Source organism: Theropithecus gelada, chromosome 12 (assembly GCF_003255815.1).
Source record: "Theropithecus gelada isolate Dixy chromosome 12, Tgel_1.0, whole genome shotgun sequence".
Lineage (NCBI taxonomy): Eukaryota > Metazoa > Chordata > Mammalia > Primates > Cercopithecidae > Theropithecus > Theropithecus gelada.
Window position 1 is genome coordinate 28350426 of NC_037680.1, and position 24158 is coordinate 28374583.

The following is a 24158-nucleotide window of genomic DNA, read 5'->3' on the forward strand; positions in this document are numbered from 1 at the left end:
CTGGAGAGATCCAAGGGCCTTGTTTGCTGCCCCAGGGAGTGCTGGAGGGCATTACTTCTAATACCAAAGGAAATTTTGTATTCATTTGTGGATACTTCTGGGTAAAACTGCGCTCAGCTTGTTTTGGCTTTGTCCAGAGGCTGGGGAGCAAGACCAGGGAGTGTAATGGATCTAGGACATGAGGACAGGTTAAGTGGCCCCTCATTCTACCACTGTCACTTGTGACTTGCCTCCCAGCAGTCCATTTTATTTTATTCCCCTTCTGAATACACTGCAATCTCCTTTGAGCCATGGGATTGGGAGTCGGACCTAATGCCCACCTATGCTATAGGTCAAACATTGTCTGTGAAGGCTGTAGAAATTAACTATGGTGTTCATGGCTCCCAGCACTGACAAAGGACATCAATCACTTCTCCTGTGTGAACTCTTCCAGTGAAGGAAAAAGTGATTACTTATGAATCAAGCCTTGAGGCAACTGGGAGTCTTTTTGTTGCTGATAATGTCTTACTCTGGACTTGCTTCTGTAATGTGCAAGGATTTTTGCCCCTACTCTTCCTTTTCTTTTCAGAAAGAGAGGAAACTATGATTGGTTAAGGCATCTGAGCCAGCCCTGGGTGTCAAGGTAAGAGAAGTGAGGATACGATTTTTGAAAACAGCATCCCAAAGATGCTGTTTGCAGTGGAACCTCTAGTCAGCACAGAGCATTTGAGAAGGGTGCGGAACGGTCCCATGCTATGGAGATCAGAGGGCATGGGGAAGGCAGTGGTCTCCTGTTTCAGAGTCGGGATCTTCACGATGTTTATGAGGTGTTCCTGTCTGTCACTTTCTTTGGATTTAGAGATTACCCTGCTTGGGGATAAGGGAATGAATGACAGTGAGGTCCTTGAGTAGGACACAGAGTGTCCCTGTGACCTTTCCAGACTTTTCCCTGGGAATCCTGGCAATCGGAGGAGAAAGAGAAAGGAAGGTGTATTAGCTCAGGCTTCCACAACAAAGCACCACAGATGATGTGGCTTAAATAAGAGAAATTTATTTTCTCATACTTCTGGAAGCCGAGAGTTCAAAATCAAGGTGTCAGGTCAGCAAGGTTGGGTCTTTCTGAGGCCTGTCTCCATAGCCTGTGGCTGGTCTTATCCCTGTGTCTTCATATTTTCTTCCATCAGTATGTCTGTGTCCCTATTTCTATTGGACACCTATTGGATTAGATTAGGGCCCACCCATATGACCTCATTTTAAATTAATTACCTCTTAAAACTCTCCAAATACAGTCACATTCTGAGGTACTGGGGATTAGGACCTCAACATATTAATCTGGTGTGGTAAGGTCGGGGTACGTAATTTAGCCCACAACAGAAGGGAATTGTCATTCTACAAGTTCAAGTTCAATTTCATAACTGATAAACGTTGATTGCCTTATTGGGGTTCTTACCTTTGATAATTGGATTCAGGCCAATGGGACTTTTTTGGGAAGAGTAGGGGTGTGGTTGTACATCAAAAAGGCCTGAATTAACTTAATTACACTTGGAGGGTAGGAATGGTATTCACAGTTAAAAGTTTAGCGCTCAAATTGTGCGTCTCGTCTATCCAGAATACGTATTACTGATGTCCTGAGATGGGGTAAGTAATTACTTGGGACAGAGAGCTGAGTGCCTTTTTCATTCGGGGGCTCCTGATTAGGCTAACTTGAGATCCTTTGTGTTAGCATCCTAGTTTCAGCCTGTTGGGGTCCAGCTTCTGCAGCCTGTGGGAATGTCTCCTGTTTTAGAGGCAAAGGACTGCTTGCTTATATACTAAAAAGAACAATCTTAACAGTATTTATTTTGTCTTTAAAAAAAAGAAAAACCTGTTGCTCTAGAAGTCAGTCTTTAAAAACACACAGGAGGAATTCCAGACTTAATTCTCTATAATTTTCTATGACAGCTTTTGTTGTTTAAATGGCATGTTCCCAACTACCTGAACACAAAAGTAGTGAATGAACTTCAACTCAGCCAAGTGCTAACAATCTGGGATGACAGCAGATCCTCCCAGCTGAGAAGTTTATGCTGAACAAAGTGGCCTGAATCCTTTATGGCTATTGATTTTGCTTGCAATTCCCTTGCCAGTGTGCAAAAATGGTTGTTTTTTGTCGAATTCCTCTGGACATCTTTTGATGACTCACACTGTGCCAGTTTTGTGAACTCAGGTGTGCATTGACATGCCTGCTTCATGCCATCTGCTCTTCTATACATGTTGAAAGTGAAGACCAGCAGTAGAGCCTCTCTTCTTTTCTTTCAACTATTAGATTCTCTTGCTGAGAGCTGTGTTCTTCTGAGGACCCATGTTTGCACATAGAAGGCTGGTTACCTTATTTATATACCCTAGAAGTGAAAAACTTTTGGATGATATTTTACCTGCAGGGATAGAAACCAATGCTTCAGGTTACTGCAGTATCTGACTTCTTGACATCAGCTTTTTGACAGAAGCTCATTAACACTGGGTAGGGGGTCAGAAATGACACATTCTAAGCTTTAGGCACATGGTATGAAGAGTTAGGCATAGCAGGGGATATTGTAGTTTCGCTTCAGCTTTAAATATGAAGAACATGAATTAAGATTGGGGTGGGGAGATTTACCAAACCCTTAGGGAAGAAAAACTATTTAACAGACTTTTGTTTTCTTGCTGCTACTACTGATTCTGAAAGTAGGATTTGTATGATTAACTGGTTTCTTGTGGAGTAGCTCTTCTACCTCTTATATGCAGTTCTTAAGAATATAGTTGATATTTTAAAAAGGCTTTTCATATTGTAAGTACTCTATAGTTACTTGGTGAATTAACTATATAAAAATTGATTCCAGGGTAAAATGTGGTACATACTTACAATGGAATATTATTCAGCCCTGAAAAGGAATGATATTCTGTTACATACTACCAGATGGATGAAAGTTAAAAACAATGTGTTAAGTAAAATAAGCCAGACACAAGAAAGGACAAATATTGTATGATTCTATTTATATGATGTACTTAACATAGACAAACTAGAAGAGACAGAAGGTAGAATAGAGGTTACCAGGGACTGGGGGTAGAGGAAATGGGGAATTAGTGTTTAATGGGTACAAAGTTTCTGTTTGAGATGCTGAAAAAGTTATAGGAATGGATAATGGTGATGGTCATACAACATTGTGAATGTACTGAATGCCACTGAATTAGACACTTTAAAAATGGCTGAAATGATAAACTTTTTATTATGCTTGTTTTACCATAATAAAAAGTTTTAAAACATTGATTCCAGTGCAGAAAGCATATTTCAGACTTATATGCATACAAACATACACAATTTAAACTTTGCATTCCTTAGACATACATTACTTGAGCGTAAAAACCTGCCCGAGGGCAGTTTTTCTATGGATTTGCCACTAATCAGCAATAGAGAAAACTTCTACTTCAGGCTGTTGCCAGGACTGTAGTCTCAGACAGTTATAGACCAATTCCTACCCAACTTTTTATTGGAAGAAATAATAACATTTATGGAAAATATCTCAAAGGATATGGAGTTCATTAGTATTTTCAGAAATTCTAACTTTTATCCCTGGATCAAGCCAGATAATCAGATTTTTATGTGTTTTTTTTCCTTGCCAGATCACTTTAGTGAGTTGTACTTTGGTGTCATATTTCATGTTGTGGGATGCAGTAAGAAGACATTATAGGAGACCCCCTAATGTGTATACTTAGAGACATTGTTAATTAATTACTCTCCTCTTCCTCCCCAAATGTGGATGATAAAGGATCCTTTAATAATTTGCCTGAGGTAGGGACACTTTGGAAGACGTTTCTCAATGACACGGAGCTAACACTCTTGAGGAGTATGTGTATGTGTATTTTATATTTTGTTCAATGTGACCATAGTGTGTCTATTTTCTTCTTTGCTTTGGCTACTAGCATGCTCAGAGCCTAATTTATGAACCACATCTAGTAATAATTTAGCACCTTACAACATACATTTCTGTGGACTTTTTCTCGTGTTCTTATAGCCTCTTTTTATGTTGTCTTCTCTACATAGTATATATGTTTTGCAAATGAACTCATTCTTTTTTGAAATTAGATGGCATACTAGCACTAATTAGGGTTCTTCAGAGAACCCTGACCAAGAGAGAGTGTGTGTGCGTGTGTGTGTAGAAAGAGAGAGAGTAGGGGCAAGGAGATTTATTTTAAGGAATTTTCTCATACAATTCTGGGGCTTGGCAAGTCTGAGATTCACACAGCAGGCTACCAGGTTGGAGATCCAAGGAAGAGTTACTGTTGCAATCTTGAGTCCAAAGAGAGGCTGGAGGCAAAATTCCTTCTTGGGAGTCCTCAGTCTTTTGAAGCCTCAACTGATCAAGTGAGGCCCACTCACATTATGAAAGATAATCTGCTTTATTCAAGATCTACTGATTTAAATGCTAATCACATCTAAAAAATACCTTCTTGGCAGCATGGACTGATGTCTGACCAAACAGAGGGGCACCATAGCCTTGCCAAGTTGATGCATCAAATTAACTATCACAGTAGCCAGGTGTGGTGGTACATGCCTGAAGTCCCAACTACTCAAGAGGCTAAGGTGGGAGGATCGCTTGAGCCCAGGAATTTGAGGCTACGGAGAGCTGTGATCATACCATTGTATTCTAGCCTGGGCCAGAGTGAGATCCCATCTCTTACCAAAAAAAAGGTATAAATATATAATAGAAAAAATTGGGCATAAGTTTTGTCTTTTATATTTGCTCATTTGAATGCATATATGGAAACATTCCAGTTCCCTCCCACCTCCTCATCTGGGTTCAAGACTCATGTTGTCATTATTTCATCAGCTGGTAGGACTGTCTTCCAAACCAGGTTAAATGGCACAGAGTCTTCATTGTGGATATGTTGAATGTGTGAATGCTACGGCCTGCCAAATACTCTGATATATGCCGGTGTTATAGAGAGTTCTGCCAGCTCTTTGGTAAACAGCCATTTTTGTGGCGGGACGTGATGAGGTGTATGATTTCACCAATTATTACCAGTCTTAATTAGATGGGGCCCAGGTGTGTGTTAATAAAACACTAGCTCACACTCTCTGTAATGTTAACGGCCCCACCTTGACTTGATTCCAGGGATTTCATGCATTTGATATTGTTCAATTGACTGTATTGCTGTTCTATTCTGAAACGTCTCCAAACATTCAGAAACCTGCCTTTTGTTAGAAAACATTCCAGTTGTTCAAGAACGTTACTCATCGTCAGCAGTGGCTCTTACCTTATCTTTTTTATCTCTGGTAGGCTGATTACTGTGAGTGCAAACCTTTTCACTGTTCCAGAGAGGAACCTGACAACCACGTTCTCTTTCTTGAGGTAAGAATGGCAGCTGTTACGGCATCCCTCGGCTTTTCATTTGGGAGCTCTGGTTAGGTTGTTGGGAATGGACTCCTGAAAGTCCTGGGATCGTGTCTTTTTCCCATCTCCTTGGCAGTTTGCCCGGTTTCCCATCCTAAGCCCTCACTGCTCACTGTGATCCTGCGGTTTGGAAGCCTGGCTTGAGCTTAAGTTACAATTCTGGTGAACCAAAAAGGGGAGTCCCCATGCTCAGCGAATGGTTAGTAGATCAAAGACTTCTCTGCTTACCACAGAAGCTAATCTGGTCAATTGAAAGAGAACTTCCTCAGAGTAGTCTTCTCAGTGGTGGATAGGGGGTGTGTCGGGGATGTGGAGCAGTGTTCAAAAGTGTCTGCATTAAATGAAATGCATTGCTAAATACACTTAGAACACATGTGCACTAATTATTGAGCATTTGTAGTTATAGGACCTTTACATGTTAAGCCTTAGAAAATATTTACTGATCTAAAACAGGACAAGAGTGTTACCCCAACAAAGGAGAGAGACAGGATGGATGGACGTGGGCACGTTGAAAGTTATGTGTTTAATTGATGATTGCTTTTTACTTGATGCATTTTGCCTTTTGGTTTTAGATGTGGTGCTTATTGCACAGGCTGACCAGGTTAGTGTGTCAGGCCTGACTCCATTGTTTTAGGTGAAGACATCAAATCAGAGGTCTGGTTTTTCTGAGGGCAGGTGGCAAATGCCAAGGAATGCCTATGTGGGGCTTCGGGGACTGGGCCTGGTTGTCTCAGTGGTCTTCTTGGCTATCAAGACTATCAACTATAAGCCAAGAGGCCTTCTGCCTGTCAAACAGGCCTCCCACTTTGCATCTGATGGCTGGAAGAGAGGGAGGAAACATGCAAAGGAAATCATCTAAGATTATGTGCTGATCTGGCCAGGGCCATGTTTATGTTCCTGTTTCTTGCCTAAAGAGCAGATTGAATTGTTAGCCCCCGTGTTTGTTAATTATAATTATATGTTTCAAGTACAAAGCAGCATTCTGTAAAATATCTACTAAGATGCCTTTCTAAATGGATAACATTTTATGACGCTAATAAGGTCCAAGGCAACAAGCAGGAATTTGTATATTATCATCACTCTTTTCCCCAGGGCATATTGGGTGGTATGTGAGCTGTAACTTCAACTTGAGAATCTGCTAGTAAGAAACCCAAAGGACATGAAGATCAGAGGAATGACGGTCTAGTCATAAGACATATGGGAACATTGGGTCGTTTTCCAAAGCAAGGAAACGTAATTCATTGTTAGTTACAGTGTTAAACAGTGTCAGGATCATCATCATCATCATCACCACTGTGGTGATAAGATGTAACTCTATTATTAACCATCTCTATCACCACCATCACTACAGGTAACATTTATTCATTCTTACTGTCTACCAGGCAACACCCTAAGCATTTTGTATGCATTGTCACTCAGTCTGCACAGCATTCCTGTAAGGAAGGGTCTATTAATATCCACCTTTTACAGTTGATGAAACTGAGGCTTACCTAAGAGATTAGTAAGTTGCCCAAAGTTAGACAATCAACCCAAAAAGTGGCGGAACTGGGATGTAACCAATTAAACAACACCGAATGGGGCCAACCAACGCGGAGTATTTACGACTGAGCTTTACTCAATGTCCACACTCGCCCCTGGTCACGTTCCCTTTTGCCCCAACCACCACCTACTATTGACACTCTAGCTATCTCTTCTGCATGAAGGTAGCCAACAAATTCAAGAGCATTTTAGTAGTTCAAGATCGTTAAAGCATATTTGGCCCATGGAGAACAGCAGAAAGAATTAAGAGTAAAAATCACTCAATTTTAAAAGGTGCCACTTGTAGTCATGAACACTTTAGTGCATTTTGCTGTTGTTTTCCCCTTTGTATTGACTTTCTTCACATAGTCTCTATGTACTTAAGTTTTGAACTTTAAATGTAACACAAGTCGTTTCTTGTGCTTTTGCCTATTTTAATGGCTGCTGAGTACTCTATTAAATGTGTGTGGTTAGAGAGCCTTAAGTCTACACCACAAGAAGTTATATCCTTGACTTGCTCCTACATGATAAGTGTGGAGCTTCTGCTCACCGTATATGATAGCTAATTTCTGTTTTCTGGGCAACTGGGTTGGAATTGTGGGGTGCCTGTATCCCCTCACATTGTAAATACCTTGCGTCTTGAGAGGGGTCTCTGTGGGGTGGGGCAGGAGTCCTGCTTGCTTGGAGCCCAGATTCAGCTCTGCGCCAAAGCTAGCTGCAAGTTCTTGGGTAAGTTACTTTATTTTATGGCATCTTCATCTGTGAACATCTCATCAGCTCTGTGATTCCACACAGTCAGGAGTTTTCTGAACTCTCTTGATTCATAACCTGAGTAGTTTCAATAGATGCAGCAATTTTGGTTGGGCTGAGTGGAGTTACTCTGAGATGCTTTAAGCAGGGAATTTTGTTTTTCAAGATGATCAGACCTGTAAGCTCTTGGAAGGAGAGGTGTCTTACTTTTATATAATTCTTACCATTCTCACTTCTGTACCCTCAACAAACTTTTTCCTCCATGCTGACATACCCACAAAATAGCACAAGGTAAGAAATCAACAAACAGATTAATAAACAAGTAATGCACAGACAAAGGCTACCGGGCTTGTGTAAGAACCTTTAGCACCATGGCTGTCCAGCTTATCAAATAATTGAGTAAGATTGTTTTCATTTCAGTGTGGTAGCTTTGTTTATAACAAATGGAGACTTAAGCTTCCAAAGCCTCTCATCACATGTTTCAGAGTAATTTCCCTATAAACTTGGGTGTCAGTTCTTCCCTCATGTTACAGGAGAGGGAACATTGATTTATGGAAATTGCTGTTTTTACCCCTGTGCCCTGGAGTGAAGTAACCTTTTGCTTAGGTCACAGTAAAATCAAAGCTTAGAATGTAATCATTCTCTTGTGTTGGGAAGGGAAGACTTTCACTCTAACCTGTGGGGTCGACAATTGGGTCTATGAAATAAACTGACAACAGGCAGATTACCAGGAGAAAAGGTATGCAAATTTATTATATGCATGAGTGCATCATAGGAAAAAAAAAAAGTCAGTATCCAAAGATACAGTCAGATTTAGGAGCTCATATATTCTCTTTGCAGGAGAGAGGGGAGGAGGGATGTAGGCAACTAAGGAAAGAGTAAATGATTTTTTGGGAAGATGAATGGGCCCTCAGAAGAATAGATGGGAGATACGGTAGTTTGTGACAGAGTTTGTCTGGGTGGGTTGTGTGTTCTAGTCTCCTGACCCGTGATAAGAGTTAATCTCCCCTGGTTGATGAAACTTCTGTAGAGGGAATTGATGATAACCTAGTTTCTTTTAGAGTGTCTGTCTGTCTTTAGGCAGATAAGGGGAGCTCAGAGAAAGCCTCTCTCTGCATTTGCTGTTTTTCGAATGCCTTCAGCTCAAAATAATCATACTAATACAGCCTGTTTTGGAGTGGCATATCCTGAAGTCCTTCACTTGCTTTGACCAGCAGAATAAAATGAAGGCATTCAGGGCTTCCTGCATTCTTGGAGCCACATATCTGGACCATGGAAATGACACAATTGGTTCTGACTGGCTCCCCTGATTCTCCCTTAGTGATGCTGACCTTGAATTTTCTGACTCATGCCATGAAGGTATCTACCCACACTGTTGTGCAATATCCAAGACCCAGGAATAACACTGCTTCTAAGGAAGCCAAATTCAGGCATTTCTGGCTTTGTATTCTATTGCAGACTAAAAGGAATAAACAAAATCCTGTATTCCCACAATATCCCTCTACAAGGATCTAACTTGGCACCCTACCTTGGTGCTGAAAGCTTGCCTCCATCTTCCCAAATTTGATCACTAATTGGTCTTCGCTTTTTCCAAGTGAATGTGCTGCCTCACTGGCCCTAGGTCAGTGAGATAAGAGCTTGGAAGCACCATGTGATGGTTGGTAAACCTGCTGGCAAATAACCAAGTGGCCTGGTTTTATGTGTGTGTGTTTGAAATGCTATTGATAATAAAGCCTTATTTGTATCAGTGAGGGCTCTGCATCAGTTATTTATTGCATAACAAACCACCTCAAACATAGTGGCTTAAAACAACAACTGTTTAATTTGCTTATGATTCTGTGGGTCAGCAATTTGGGCACTTTTACTAACATTTCCATTTGGGCTCAGCTGGGTGGTTCTTCTGTTAGTTTCACCTGGGGTCACTCATACCCCTGCGCTCAGCTGGTACCTGGGAGCTAGGTGATCTAGGGGATCTCAGTTGGGATGACTCATTTCTGCCCATCGTCTCCCCCTCCAATAGGCTAGCTCAGCCTCCTTCACATGATAGACTTTCTGGCAAGAGGACAAGAGCAAAAACTGTAAGTTAAATTCAGAAATTACATAGCCTCTCTTCTGCCACATTCTGTTGGTCAAAGAAAGCTACAGGGCCAGCCCAGATTCAAGGGGAGGGGATTGGAAATAGACTCCACCTCTAACTTGGAGTAGCTGCAAAGAATTCATGGCCATTTTAAATTTATTGCAGGCTCTTAACTTTGTTATAAAAGCAATCTGAAATTACTTTATTTTAAAATTATTTTATTTTGTCTTTTAAAAATCCTGGAATAGGGATGGTCTTGTCAGCCCATCTGAGAGAAGTCTGGAAAGTGGAGGTCTTCAGTAATGTACCTAAAAATATAATAAAGTTAATAACAACACAAGCAGGCACTAATATTGTTTTTACTATATACCCAGCACTATTTGAAGTCCTTTACATATCATAACTCATTTGGTCATTACAAAATCTTATGAATAGGTATGATTTTTATCCCTAACTTATAGGTGAGGAAACTGAGGCACAGAGATGTTAAGTGACTTCCCTCAAAGTCATACAGCTAAGTGATAGACCTGGGATTCCACCCCAGGAGGTCAGGCTTCAGAGTCTGCATGTTAACCTAATGCTTCTTGAGTTAATGGAAATTACATCTTCCTGACTCTTAGCAGAGTTCTCTCTTGGACTGTGTGGTTTTTCTAGAGACAGGGGGATTGGCTATTTAGAGATGGTTGCTAGGCCTTTCTGGGTACACCCAAGTGACCAAAAATGGTTATGTCACATTATAGGAGACCCTAATTAGATGTAATAAAGACAGTCATTATTCCATGGAACACAGAGTAATTCTCCTGAGCCCAACGGTATTTCCTGGGGATAGGGGTGGGGGTAGAGGGTTCTTATTCTTCTCTTTGGTTGACAGGCATTTGAAGAATGAGGATATTTAATAACGTCCTCTATAACCTTTCCGATAGCCTCTTATTTTTTGGCTTCAAGTAATCCGAAAGACTTAGCCCCAAAGAAAAGAATGTTGTGTTTATTTAGCTTTTTGTTTAAGGACTATCCCAAGGAAAGGGTGGGTTAATAGCCTTTTTAATCTACGGTTTGTTGAACTAAATTCAGTCCAGTGTCCAGGTAGAACAGGTGGTTTATCTAAGAAAAATGAAATTTTGCCGACAGTTTTGAGATCATCCTTGCAGCCATGAATAAAGTGGCTCATAGTACCAATATGAGTTACAATGAGAAGTTACTTAACCTCTCTGTGCCTCAGTTTTCTCATCTATAAATTAGGGACCCTTTCTGTTTGAGGGGCATAGAACACATTTAGGAGCCAGAACTAGACTTGCGTCTCCAGGATGGCCATATCTCACTCTCCATTTAGCTCTGGAGTGAGAGACAGACTGCCAATCTAAGACTTAAGGGAAGTCACTCTGGCTGTCTAGTACCTTATCTCCCTTAAATCCCATCCTTGTCTCTTGACTCTACAACTGGCCTCCTTCTGACACCCTCATCGTCTTATGTGGGCTCAGGTTGGCATCAATGTCTGTTCCATTGCTACCAAGAGTGTTCGCTACAACTTTGCACTCGGGAGGACTTGCATGTTCACCCTAATGTGAACTCCAGCTAGAATCTGACGGGGAAAATGGGCAATCTGGACATACATGGCCCCACCAGAGAGGAGAGATCACAGATTGGGGACTAGGGAGACCCAGGCTGCAGACTGCCCCACCCCTCCCATCATCGCTCACCTTCCCACACTAAAAACTCCTCAGAAGGACAGCTTTCTTGCTTGTCGACCACGACATCCTAGGGATATTTTCCCCATACCACTGGAAACTCTGTTACCTTCAAAATCTTTTCCTTCAACTAATCTTGAAGAGTTTACAATCCTCTCCTGCATCAAGTAATTTTTTTTTTCTCTTGTGGATGCTCACTTTCCTCTTTTATTCAAACCAGCTGGGACAGTTTATCCCCTAGCATAGAAATGAAAACCTGACAGGCAGGTCTCTGCAGTAGAGATTGGGATGCTTCTCTCTCCAAACAGTGTTTTACTGTTGGCTGTTGCCACTGAATAGCTCAGCCTGCCATTATGACAGAATGGCCCAGAACAGACCACAGGCAGGAAGCGTCTTTTGTTTCAGAGGGCTTTGGAGCTGTTTTTACCCTGCCATAAACTTAATTGCTTTCTGTGATGTATCTGGCAAACCTACCAGTGTCCTTTTTGCTGCCTCCTGCTTGGTCAATCAGGACTACCAAAGCCTGCAGCTTTGCTTTTTAGGAGGTTTGGTTGATTAACATGAGTTTGCCTTTGGCTTTTGCTAACATTGAGTATTTTGGGGCACTAGTGGTGCCCAGGAGAAGGATGTGAGTGTGGTATGTGTGTGGTGAGTTATAGATGAGAGACAGCTGGGTCTTCTGGGACAGTAGGGGAGCAGGCATGATTTAGTGGGCTCAGAAAATTGTGGTTTACCACAGGGTCCTCATGTGCATGAGTAAGTCATCGTGCTTCCTGAAAGGGAGGTTTCATTCACCTTGTCCCCATAGAGGATGTTTCAGATGTGGCAATTCCTTTAAATCACTGCAATTCTGACTCACCCTAGGATTTCTGGGTTTAATTGCTCCCCTTTCTTGTTGGTTTTATGACCAGTGTTGCAGGAAAGACAATACTTGAAACTCTGTGGGAGCCCCTTCTTTTGATTTTTTTCTTTGCAGTGATGATGATTGCTTAACAATAATAAACATAGAAAGAGGGTTTTTTTTATGTTTGTTTTTTGTTTTTTTAAAAAAGAACTTTGGGCCAGGTGTGGTGGGTCATGCCTGTAATCTTTGGGAGGCCTAGGCAGGTGGGTCACTTGAGGTCAGGAGTTCAAGACCAGCATGGCAAACATGGCGAAACCCCATCTCTACAAAAAATACAAAAATTAGCCAGGTGCAGGGGCATTTGCCTGTAGTCTCAGCTACTCAGGAGGCTGAGGCAGGAGAGTCACTTGAACCAGGGAAGCGGAGTTTGCAGTGAGCCAAGAGATTGCACCACTGCACTGTAGCCTGGACAACAGAGTGAGACTCTGTCTCAAAAAAAAAAGAACCTTGCTCTAGGCTGGTTCTTGGTGACAAAGACAAGCTGGGAATGGTGCTTTGAATGGCTAAAGGCATATTTACACATTTGCACATGCACCCGTCAGATTCCAGTCCACAGTAGCAGCCACTTTAGCAACGTTCTCATAATCCTCAGTGGCACCTTCTTTAAAGCTTGTTATCAATAATCCAACCAAAGCATTGCATTCAAAATTTAACCTTAAGCTGCCCTTGAAATTTTATCCTCAGGAAGTCTTTCTAGAATGGAGATGAAAACCTCTTCTGTGTCTCAACATGGCAAGCCCATGCATGATTTGCCTGTTCTCACCATAGTCATTTCCATATTTAAACTGTGAATATTGAGTTCTGTCTGCTATCAGCTGTGTCTCCCCATGCCTGTTCTCTGAATGTAGGTCCTTGCTAGAAGAAAAAGAGTAAAGGTTGTTACTCCTGGATGGCAGATCTGTGTAATCGCCAGATAGACGATGAATGAATGTGTTTGGACAATAATGTAACCTGCAGCACACACTCTGATCATAGGGGCCTAACTTCTCTTTTGCATTAAGCCTCAGGTATGCTTTGATCAAGCGTGTGGTCAAGTCTTTTTGGGTTTACTTTGGGGCCTTAGCAGGGTACCCAAACAGATTGTTGCCAAAATCACACATGGTATGAGCCTATTTAGGTATTATCTAACAAAACTCTCATGGGCAACAATTATGTAGATAGTTACTTGTCATCTATTAAATCACTGTATTTTCTATAGGTTTTTAAATAGTGCTTCATTTGTAATTAAACTGTATTTTAACATATCCCCTCAAAAAGGGTAAATTAGAGTAATGCAGTATGGAAATGGTAAGGAGATTCAGATTAATTAGGAAATGATTAATTCAGATTAATTAGGAAATACCCTAATTCATTCATGGACCTGCTCTTGGAGGTCTAGGTGAGAGACCCAGCTGTCTCTCACCTGTCCATCTTCAACACACATATCACACTCATGTCCTTCTCCTGGGCACCACTGATTCCCCAAAACAGGCAATGTTAGCAAAAACCAAAAGCAAACTCATGTTAATTAACCAAACCTACTAAAAAGCAAAGCTGGCAGGCATTGGTAGTCCTGATTGACCAAACAGGAGGAAGTGGTACTCTGGAAGTCTGATTGGAGCATGACCTTGAAGGGGATAAGGTTCTCAATTGTCAAGTCTTTAAACTGGACTGCCATTTTAGAGGCTTTTACTGTTCCTTGTCAACGTGTGTGTTTGGCTTGTTTCAAAAAGACATTGCATTAGTTGTATACAAGGGATTCCTAAAATAACCAAGGGAGTGACCTAAGAAAGACAACCAGCTAGTGTTCCCATAGGATTTCTCTCCTGAAACTAAAGTTACACATCTCTTCTCTTCCATTTTTCACCTATCTTCAGTCGATCCCTGTTATCACCAGAGGCCAAATGGATAGTTCTGGGGATTGTTTTCCTTGAGCTGTGAGCTGAAATGCAGACTTTAAATACAGGGTTTTAAGGTGTTAGGGAGGAAAGCGACATTGATTTATTTGTTCTGTTCCCTGCCAGCCTGAGAAACCTGTCCCGTCAGGTAATGAACAACTGTTCTTATCCTAACTAGCAACTTCAAGAGAATGATTACTCATCCCATCATTACCACTCCCCCTGAGTCATCCAGGCTGGTGCATTTTGGTTTCCACTGAATAAAAATCTCCAGGCAATGGGAGTCTAGGGCCATGGTTTCTATTTAGTAATGTGAATTATATAAATGTGCCTTGGACATGGAAGCTGTGGCTCCTTCTAGAAAGATATTTCATAGGCCCAGGTCTTCAGCCATGTCTCTATTTGAGAAATTGTATTGGTCAGTATTGCCAAAAGTAGACATCTTAATGGTCAGTACAGAGTGATTATATGAGTGACCAGATGATACAGCTAGTCTGGTTGGTCACAAGGGCAAAGATACAGCTATGAAAATGGATAGCTATTTGCCTGTACCTCTTGCTTGTAATTTCATAGTCATGTTGCATGTTAGCCACTCAGTATTCATGGGGGATTTTAGTAAACCTTTTTTCAGGCCTTGTTCTGTGACAGTGCTGAGAGGGCATTCACACTTGACATGTGCCATCATAGATGAGGAGTATTGAAAGGCAGCTGGAGTCATTTCCATTTTACAAATACCATCTGTCTTCTATCACGTCACTGTTCTCCGTGCTATTCTTAGGCCCTGTTGTGCCTGATTTGGGAGACAAATGTGAGACTGCATTGTCCTGGATTGAATTTGGATGTATGGGTAGTTATAGAAATCATATTGATAGCCATGTGTGTTCAGTTCATTTCAAGGTTCAGTTTATTTCAAAAGTCTTAATATTTGTATTTATTACAGATCTAGAGACACATAGCTTTGTGTAGGGGCTGTATTTTGAAACATCATGGTTTATGGGAGAACCTGGCATGTAGAAAATCAAAAGAAAATACTCAAGGCAGAATGCTGAATGTAAGTTTGTGGGTTAATAGAAAATCCTACCTTTTTTCTACAAATTCTCAACTAATCCTTCCTAGGTTTAAATAAGACCAACAGTCACTGTTATAAGAGCTATCCTATCACCTTTCTCTGTCTTCAGGCACTTGAAATACATCATTAAACAACATCAGAATTAATCCAAGGCCCTTTAGACTTTAGACAGAGCTCCTTGGGGCAGGAGCCTTGTCTTCTTCATCTTGAATCCTGAGAACTAAGAAAAATAAATGTTTTATAAGCAGGCATATATGAAATAATTAGTGGCTGTGAAAATGAAACAAATGCTGATCCTGAAGCCCTGGCAGTTTGCCAGCATGTCCTGTTGGATCAGTGTGAGATAGGACCTGGTTGCAGGTGGGAGCCGCCACTCTGGTACTCTCGGATAAGGCCTGAATGGAAAGGCAATAATGTGTGCCCAGGAGCGGATTGACTTTACCATTGCCTGTGATTCCTGTGTTGAAATAGGAAGGCTCAGCCCAGGCAAATGCTAAGGAAACAACACCAAGTCTTTTATTACTCTCCACAACATTTATAACCAAGTCCTATTCCATGCTCTTGTCCTTGAGGCATTCTGACAGTCATTTTAATGATTTATTTTCTTTTTCATAATCAAAAAACAAATAAAATATTTTATTACCTTTTGGGTAAACTTGATGTCTTTCTCCTCATTTCATCACTTTCTGGGTCTACAAAATTCCCCTTCCCTTTCAGTTTTTATAACTCAAGGATGGGAATTCTGTTTTTCTCATTCCTTATGTGAGAGCTTTTTTTTGAAGTCTGATTTTTTTTTTTTTTTTTGATCCCATATCCCCAGCCTATTTTCTTGTTGTTACTTTATATCTGTGAGTGGGATGGGTGGAGAGGAAAGGAGTATATGGAAAAGAGGACTCAAGAAATGCCATGTGTTTACAATAACATATGGATGGCAGGGAAAGGGTTTGAATAAGAAAAGTATTTTTTCAATGCTCTTCTCCATTATTTAAAGATGTAAGAACATTGGCACTATGCTGCTGAAGATGTGTTGGTTTACTGAAATTTGCTCTGTGGTTTCTTTCCCAGGATCTACAATAAAAACTGGTGATCTATGTGAGAGCCCAAGGCATTGTGACTCCCCTCCATCCTGAATTGCATGTCTTCAATTCAAGCACCCTGCTTTATGGCTCCCAGGCCCCTGGTTTCTACCCTCTGCCCTTTTGGCTCATTTCCTCCTCAATTTCCATACGCTTCTGTATTAGTTTGTTCTCATGCTGCTAACAACGATATACTGAGACTGGGTAATTTACGAATGAAAGAGGTTTAATTGACTTATAGTTCAGCATGGCTGGGGAGGCCTCAAGAAACTTACAATCATGGCAGAAGGGGAAGCAAACATGTCCTTCTTCACATGGCGGCAGGAAGGAGAAGAATGAGCAAAAGAGGGAGAAGCCCCTTATAAAATTACTAGACCTTGTGAGAATTCATTCAGTATCACAAGAATAGCAGCATGGGGATAGCCACCCCAATGATTCAATTACCTTCTACTGGGTCTCTCCCATGTCATGTGAGGATTATGGAAACTACAATTCAAGATGAGATTTGGGTGGGGACACAGCCAAACCATATCACCCTCCTTCCATTAAGGTATCAGCAGCAGGATCTCCTTCTTCAGACCAGTCTTCATGGGCTTCAAAACCTACCCGACCACATGCGTGGATTTGTAAGGGCAAAGCTCTTCTTGGAGAGGTGATTTCAGGTCAGAGTTGATACAGCATGTGATTATGCCTTGTTCAGTGGTCCAACCAGGACATCTGTTCTGTGAACCTCCTAATCAGAACTGGATGTAATATTCCAATGGTGATCACACTCATGAAGGTCTGGGGTGCCTAGATAGCTAGTAAAACATTATTTCTGGGTGTGTCTGTGTGTCTAGAAGAGATGAGCTAAACTTTAATTGGTAGATGGCCCTCCTCTATGTAGGTGAGTACTGTCCAATCCATTAAGGGCCTGAACAGAACAAAAAGGCAGAGGAGGATTGAATTAGCTCTCTCTGCCTGACTGCCTGAGCTGAGACATGGATCTTCTGCCTTCAGTGCTCCTGGTTCTCAGGCCTTCAGACTCTGACTGGAATCAACACCATTAGATCCCAGCTCTCCTGGCTCCAAACTATACCACCAGCTTTCCTGGGTTTCCAGCTTGCAGATGGGGCTTTTTGGCCTTTCTAATATCATGAACCAGTATCTTTTAATTTATATATATATATATATTCTATGGGTTGAATTTCTCTGGAAAACCCTGACTAATACAATTGTAAAGAAGAATTTTGTTTGATTCAGGATGAGGTTCCATTGTGCATTAGTTTCTTTAAGCAGCAGTACTATTACTGTGTTTTGTTTTGTTTTGTTTTTTAAAAAAGACATGGTGTTTGTAATTACTTATAATTCATATAGACGAATTGCTAACTAGCGAGGTCTTGGTTACTCTTTGCCTGTGCTGTTGATTATTTGAACCTAAGTTTATCTTTAACATCTTGTTGATTTCAGCTTGATGCTTTAGTCTGTCAGGCCTTTTTTTTTTTTTTTTTTTTTTTTGCATCTTGATTCTGCTATGAAACATAGTAGCTGCTATTCCTGGCTTTGTGCCATCAGTAAGTTTGATAAAATGTCTTATCTTTATTCAAGTAATTGATAAAAATGTTAACTACAATAAATGACAGAGTTCCACAGGATACTATTAACACATTAGGGTTGAGACTCATCTATTAAAAAAAATTATTTGGCAGCTCATAATTTGCTATCATTTCCCTAAGGATAGAATATTCTATTTATTGCTTTGCCAAAATCTAGGTTGTGTATGGAATTCTACTGATGTGATATCTTGTAACCGTGTCCAAAAGAAGGGAGATTTATTCGGCTTGACTTTACTTTATGATACACATCCTGGACCTAACTAATCACTTCCTTTTTTTTCTGTTTGCTTATAAACCAGCTACTTATCTGCACATTAATCTGCACCTTTATTTATTGATTCAGAGATTTGTTTATTTGTGAATGTTCAGTGTCATGTCTAGTACTCAATTTACAAGACATGGTTCCTGCTTTCAAAAACCTTATAGGCTCATTCTGTGAAGAATGTCAATGGTAGTTTAATGGGAATAGCATTGAATCTATAAATTGCTTTGGGCAGTGTAGCCATTTTCATGATATTGATGCCTCCTGTCCATGACCGTGGAATGTTTTTCCATTTGTTTGTGTCATCTCTGATTTCTTTGAGCAGTGGTTTATAGCTCTCCTTGAAGAGGTCCTTCACTTCCATTATTAGCTGTATTCCTAGATATTTTATTCTTGTTGTAGCAATTGTGAACGGAAGTTCATTCATGATTTGTCTCTCAGCTTGGTGTAAAGGAATACTTGTAATTTGCACATTGATTTTGCATCCTGAGAATTTGCTGAAGTTGCTTATCAGCTTAAGAAGCTTTTGGGCTGAGACAATGTTTTCTAGAAAAAACATGGTGTCATCTGCCAACAAAGATAGTTTGACGTCCTCCCTTCCTATTTGAATATGCTTTATTTCTTTCTCTTGCCTGATTGCCCTGGCCAGAATTTCCAATACTATGTTAAATAGGAGTGGTGAGAGAGGGCATCCTTGTCTTGTGCTAGTTTTCAAGGACAGTGCTTCCAGCTTTTGCCCATTCAGTATGATATTGGCTGTGGGTTTGTCATGTACAGCTCTTATTATTTTGAGGTATGGTCCTTTAATACCTAGTTTATTGAGAGTTTTTAACATGAAGGATGTTGAATTTTATCAAAGGCCTTTTCTGTATCTATTGAGATAACCATGTGGTTTTTGTCTTTAGTTCTGTTTATGTGATGAATCGCATTAATTGATTTGTGTATATTGAACCAACCTTGCATCCTAGGGATGAAGCCTATTAGTTCGTGGTGGATTAGCTTTTTGATGTGCTGCTAGATTCCTGTCGGAGGTTGGGGGGTGGGAGGAGGGAGAGAATCAGGAAGAATATGGATACTGGGCTTAATACCTGTATGAATGGATGATCTGTGCTGCAGACTGCCATGGCACACGTTTACCTGTGTAACAAACCTGCACATGCTGCACATGTGCCCCTGAACCTAGAATAAGAGTTGGAAATAAAAATATAAAGTTTATAGTCTAGCAAAGGGAAGAGATATATAATTATAATACTCTGTGCATAATCTCTTTCGTCTCTCTCTCTTTGTGTGTGTGTGTGTGTGTGTGTGTGTGTGTGTGTGTGTAGTCAGGTGTCACTTAATGACAAGAATATGTTCTGAGAAATGCATCATTAAGGAATTTTGTCATTGTGCAAACATCATAGAGTGCACTTACACAAACCTAGATGGTATAGCCTACTCTACTCCCATGCTATATGGTATAGCCTATTCCTCCTAGGCTACAATTCTATACAGCATGTTACTATACTGAGTACTGTGGAGAGTTGCAACACAATGGGAAGTATTTGGGCATCCAGTATATCTAAACATAGAAGAAGTACAATAAAAATACTGTATGAAAGATAAAAAGTGGTACACCTGTATAGGGCATTTACCATGAATAGAACTTGCAGGACTGGAAGTTGCTATGGGCAGGTGAGTGAGTGGTGAGTGAATGTGAAGGCCTGGGACATTATTGTAGACTTTAAAAACACTATACTTAGTGTTTTTATACTTTACAGTGGCTACACTAAATTTATTAAAAATATGTTTTAATAACTAATTTTAGTTTACTGTAATTCTTTATAAACCAAAACATTTTTAATTTTTTGACTGTTAAGTAATAACATTTAGCTTAAAACACATTTTGCAGATATACAAAAATATTTGTTCTGTATATCTTTATTCTATCAGTCTTTTTTCTTTTTTCAAATTTTTAATTTTTTTTTTTTTTTTTTTTTACTTTTTAAACTTTTGTCATAAAAACTAAGACACAAACACACACATTAGCCTGGGCCTACACAGGGTCAGGATCATCAATATCACTGTCTTGCACCACCACATCTTGTCCCACTGGAAGGTCTTCAGGGGCAATAGCATGCATGGAGCTGACATCTCCTATGATAACAATGCTTTCTTCTGGAATACCTCCTGAAGACCTGCCTGAGGCTGTTTACAGTGAACTTTTTAAAACAAATAAATAAAAGTATACTCTAAGATAATAATAAAATATAGTAAATACATAAGCCAGTAACATAATCGTTTATTATCAGGTATTACGTACTGTACATAATTGTCTGTGCTATAGCTTTAGACAGCAAGCAGCACAGTAAGGTTGTTGACACCAGCATCACCACAAACATGGTAGTAACACGCTGTGCTATGATGTTACGACTACGAAGTCAATAAGGGATGGGAGTTTTTCAGCTGCATTATCATCTTGTAGGACCACTGTTGTATACGCTGTTCATCCTTGACTAAACCATCATTATGCAGCATGTGACTGTATGTGCGTGTATGCACACACATGTGTGTTTGTGTTACTTGTATAATAAATATGGTGTTTTATAAACATAAGAGAGTAAATCGTACCTAGTAAATATATGTCCAAGAGAGCAGACAACCACCTGGTGAGCTCAGGACAAGGGAAGTAAAATTTGAGCTGAGCCTTACAGAGTAAGGAGTCAATCATTAGTGCGGCAGGGTATTGAAACAAGGGAATAAAACCTCCATTGATGAGCTCTCTGGAGCTGGACTCCAAATGCCTGCAAAGACCCTTCTGCCTGCCCCCCGACGTCCTAACCCCTGACCTGTGGCTTGTACTTAGTCATGTTATCTACTGACTTTCTTGCCCTTTCCTCAACCATTTGATTCACAGACTTCCAAACTATGTCTGATGTTTTTGTCTGGTGGGGCATTCGGGCTAAACAGGGGACTACAGGCAGTTGATAAGACCTGCCTGAGGGCCACCTACATGCTAGCATGGCAGCCACCCCAAAGACTACAGAAGGCAGTGGATTTGATTCTAAAAGACGTCCCATGCAGCCATATAGTATGCATACCTGACAAACTTTAAAATTAGAGTAGCACCTGTGCTTTAAACCAGTAATAACTTTGCCAAAAAGTGCGTCTCCCCATACACACACCATCCCCATGTACCTGGTCATCTAAACATCCTCACTTTGAAATGTCTCACCTGCTTTCATCCTCAGTTGAATTGTTTATGAAGATTTGAAGTGGATCAATTCAGCTGTGTTTGCATTCTGTAGGGCATGAAAAAATGGTATTTCAGTTATTATTGTTGTGAACTGAGGAACCGAATGCACAGTCTGGGTTTTTAGATTGCAGGTGGAATTGGCAGCATCTGTGGTTAGAGAAATGGCCCCCAAGCACGTGAACTGGGTAAATTTGATTAGCGTTGCATGGAGAGAGTCAGCCTGGAACACCCCAATGCCATTCTTCTTCAAATGCATGTCCAGCTACTCATTTGGTGGGGAAATGCTTTTATTTTTCCATTGTTGGATCTCTGTTCCCATCAAATATGTAGCCATGTGGCTAAGGTGGTAACTCACAAAGCTGGCTGGGATTATGTTTTTAGTATCTTGGCAGTAAAGAGAGATGTTTATTTGGTTACCTTAGCTCTGCTCCCATTTGGCTATTTCCTCCTGTCTCTTATTCCCCTTCACCTTGTTACTTTGGCAGCCAGTAGCATTGCTTTTTGTAAAGAAAATGGATGCAAATTACCAGGGGCAATGAAACAACTCATACATTGATTTTTGGCCTAGAGGCCCGACATTTTGGGAGTCAACAGCAGGATGCTTTGCTGTGGGATCTGCAAGGGATTGGAGTAGATGGCTAATGCTCTGTGAGCAAATCTCATGCCTGCCGGTGCTTCATTATCCATTCTCTGCAATGAGCAGCTTTAGCAGGCGATGTGCAGAGCCTGTTTATAGGACTGATGGTGGTTCACAAAATCTGCTGCCCAAACAACAAGAAAGCTCAAACGGCATCTTCTCCTTACACAACCTGGCACTATATCCCTTCTGCAAGAGTTTTTTTGTTTTTGTTTTTGTTTTTGTTTTGTTTTGTTTGTACTATTGAAAGTGAGTAGAACTGGAAGTAAGGTAATGTTTGTTGAGCGCTTATTATATGCTAGGCATTGTAAAACACACTTTGTACTTATTAATTTAATTTTCACTGTATTTTTTCACTGCATTTTTTATAATTTACTCTGTACTATATCCCTAACATGTAAGTATTACTGTCCTGATTTATAGATGAGAAAATTGAGACTCCAAGAAGTATTTGTTTTTTTCAGGTTAAACAGTGCCTAATAGTTCTTAAGTTGAGGATCTGAGAAAAATATCCTTGAATCCAATTAAATCTAAAATACACTAAGTCTTAAGAAGAACTCGTGTTCCATTAGGGGCCAGAGGTTTAAATGCTCAGGCTGAGAGGTAATTAGGCTTCCAGCACAATCTTTCCATGTGGATTCAGCATATAGACAGTGTCCATTGTTCTTTCCTCTATCGCCATCCCATAATGTCAGGGTTTTCATATTTAGTTTTCATCTTTTAGAAATCTATTTTAAAATATTACAAAGACAACATCTTGTCCACCACTGTGATCTAGAGGTCAGTGCAAAATTAACTAAAAGTCAGTTTCCTATGACTACTTCCCCTACCCCCGTGAGACTAAACAGTGCTACCTGAACGGTCTGTCCTTTCGGCTGACAACAAACAACGAAGTGACTGACGCCATGCAGTGTGTAGTCCCTGTTCACAGAGCAGAGCCTGTCAAAGTCAAGGGACTCTGCGTCTCCATCAACTTCAGACACTGGCAGCTAACTCACCTTGCTTTTGAAATTTTGTTTTCCGTTAAACTTGAGAAATGCCTTTAATGCTTTCTTCCTGATACTAATACATTGTAGACATGATCTTCTAGGCCTGACGGCTGTTTTATGAGCTCTTGGAAACCTGTCAGTGGTATATATTCTTCTCTTTCTCAACAGATGATGCATCCCTGTACTTACTCTAGCCAGTGGGTCTTGTCAATAAATCTGTCAAAGGCCAGGCTAGTCTGCACAAACGTGCTCTCCACCTTCCCCGATGGAATGAGAGGCGGCCCTTTAGAGCTTGGTGGAATGGAGATTGCTTTTAAAATCGAACTCAGGAATAAAAGTATATATCCGTTTTCATTTCTGTCTACTACCATGGTCATGAGATTTCTTATTTTTCCTTCATTAGTCAATTTGTAGATTCCCAAGTTTGGGAGTGGGCAAAGAAAGTCGCAGCGGTACACACTGACTTCAGAGTCACCAGCTAGCTGCAGGCAGGAGACGAGTGCATGCCGGCTGGCTGGCCCACTGCCACCTCCCACCGTGATGCTGGTCCTTCAGGAAGAACCCAAAGGGAGGCTTGTGTATTGCGTTATCAGGCTGGGGACCTGAGAGCCTCAATTTCTCCTGACATAATGATGGGTCTTCAACATGAATTAGAAAGCTCTGCAGTTATGCAGATGATTTTCAGAGACAGCACACGCACTGTTTTAACCCTCAAACCAAGTCTACTCATCTCAATAACTCTTAGCAGCTAGCTGGCAGTGCCGATAATGATGATAAAATCTGTAGCTTTTATGTTGGTGAATTACTCATGATGTATAGAGAGCTGTGTGACTTATTTTCAGGAGCTTTTATATTCCTAACAGGGGTGATTAAAGAGACAGACTCTATTGCTCAGATCAGCATATGTGCCACAAACATGTTTTCCACCCAGATTTCTAACTGGGATGTTTCTGTTAGCAGTGTTGGTGAGTGCCTGAAAGGTCATTTTGATTTATTATTTTTTAAACCAGGCATTCAGAATATTCAGAAGTTAATCAGTTCATAGAGATGTGCTAATTCATAATATACAGTCTCTTGCCACTAATGTCACTGCCAGC

The 24158-nt window shown here is 40.6% G+C and overlaps 1 protein-coding gene across 3 annotated transcripts in view; it reads left to right on the forward strand.

Moving 5' to 3' along the window:
- Positions 1 to 24158, forward strand: part of LYPD6B (LY6/PLAUR domain containing 6B) — a 198083-nt gene that overhangs the window by 137941 nt on the left and 35984 nt on the right. The window contains exon 4 of one of the 3 annotated variants that reach the window (XM_025404751.1): positions 5274 to 5345. The exons of the other annotated variants lie outside the window; for them this stretch is intronic. The gene's annotated coding sequence lies outside the window, so the exon portion shown is untranslated. The remainder of the gene's footprint in view (positions 1 to 5273; positions 5346 to 24158) is intronic. 3 annotated transcript variants of the gene reach the window in all.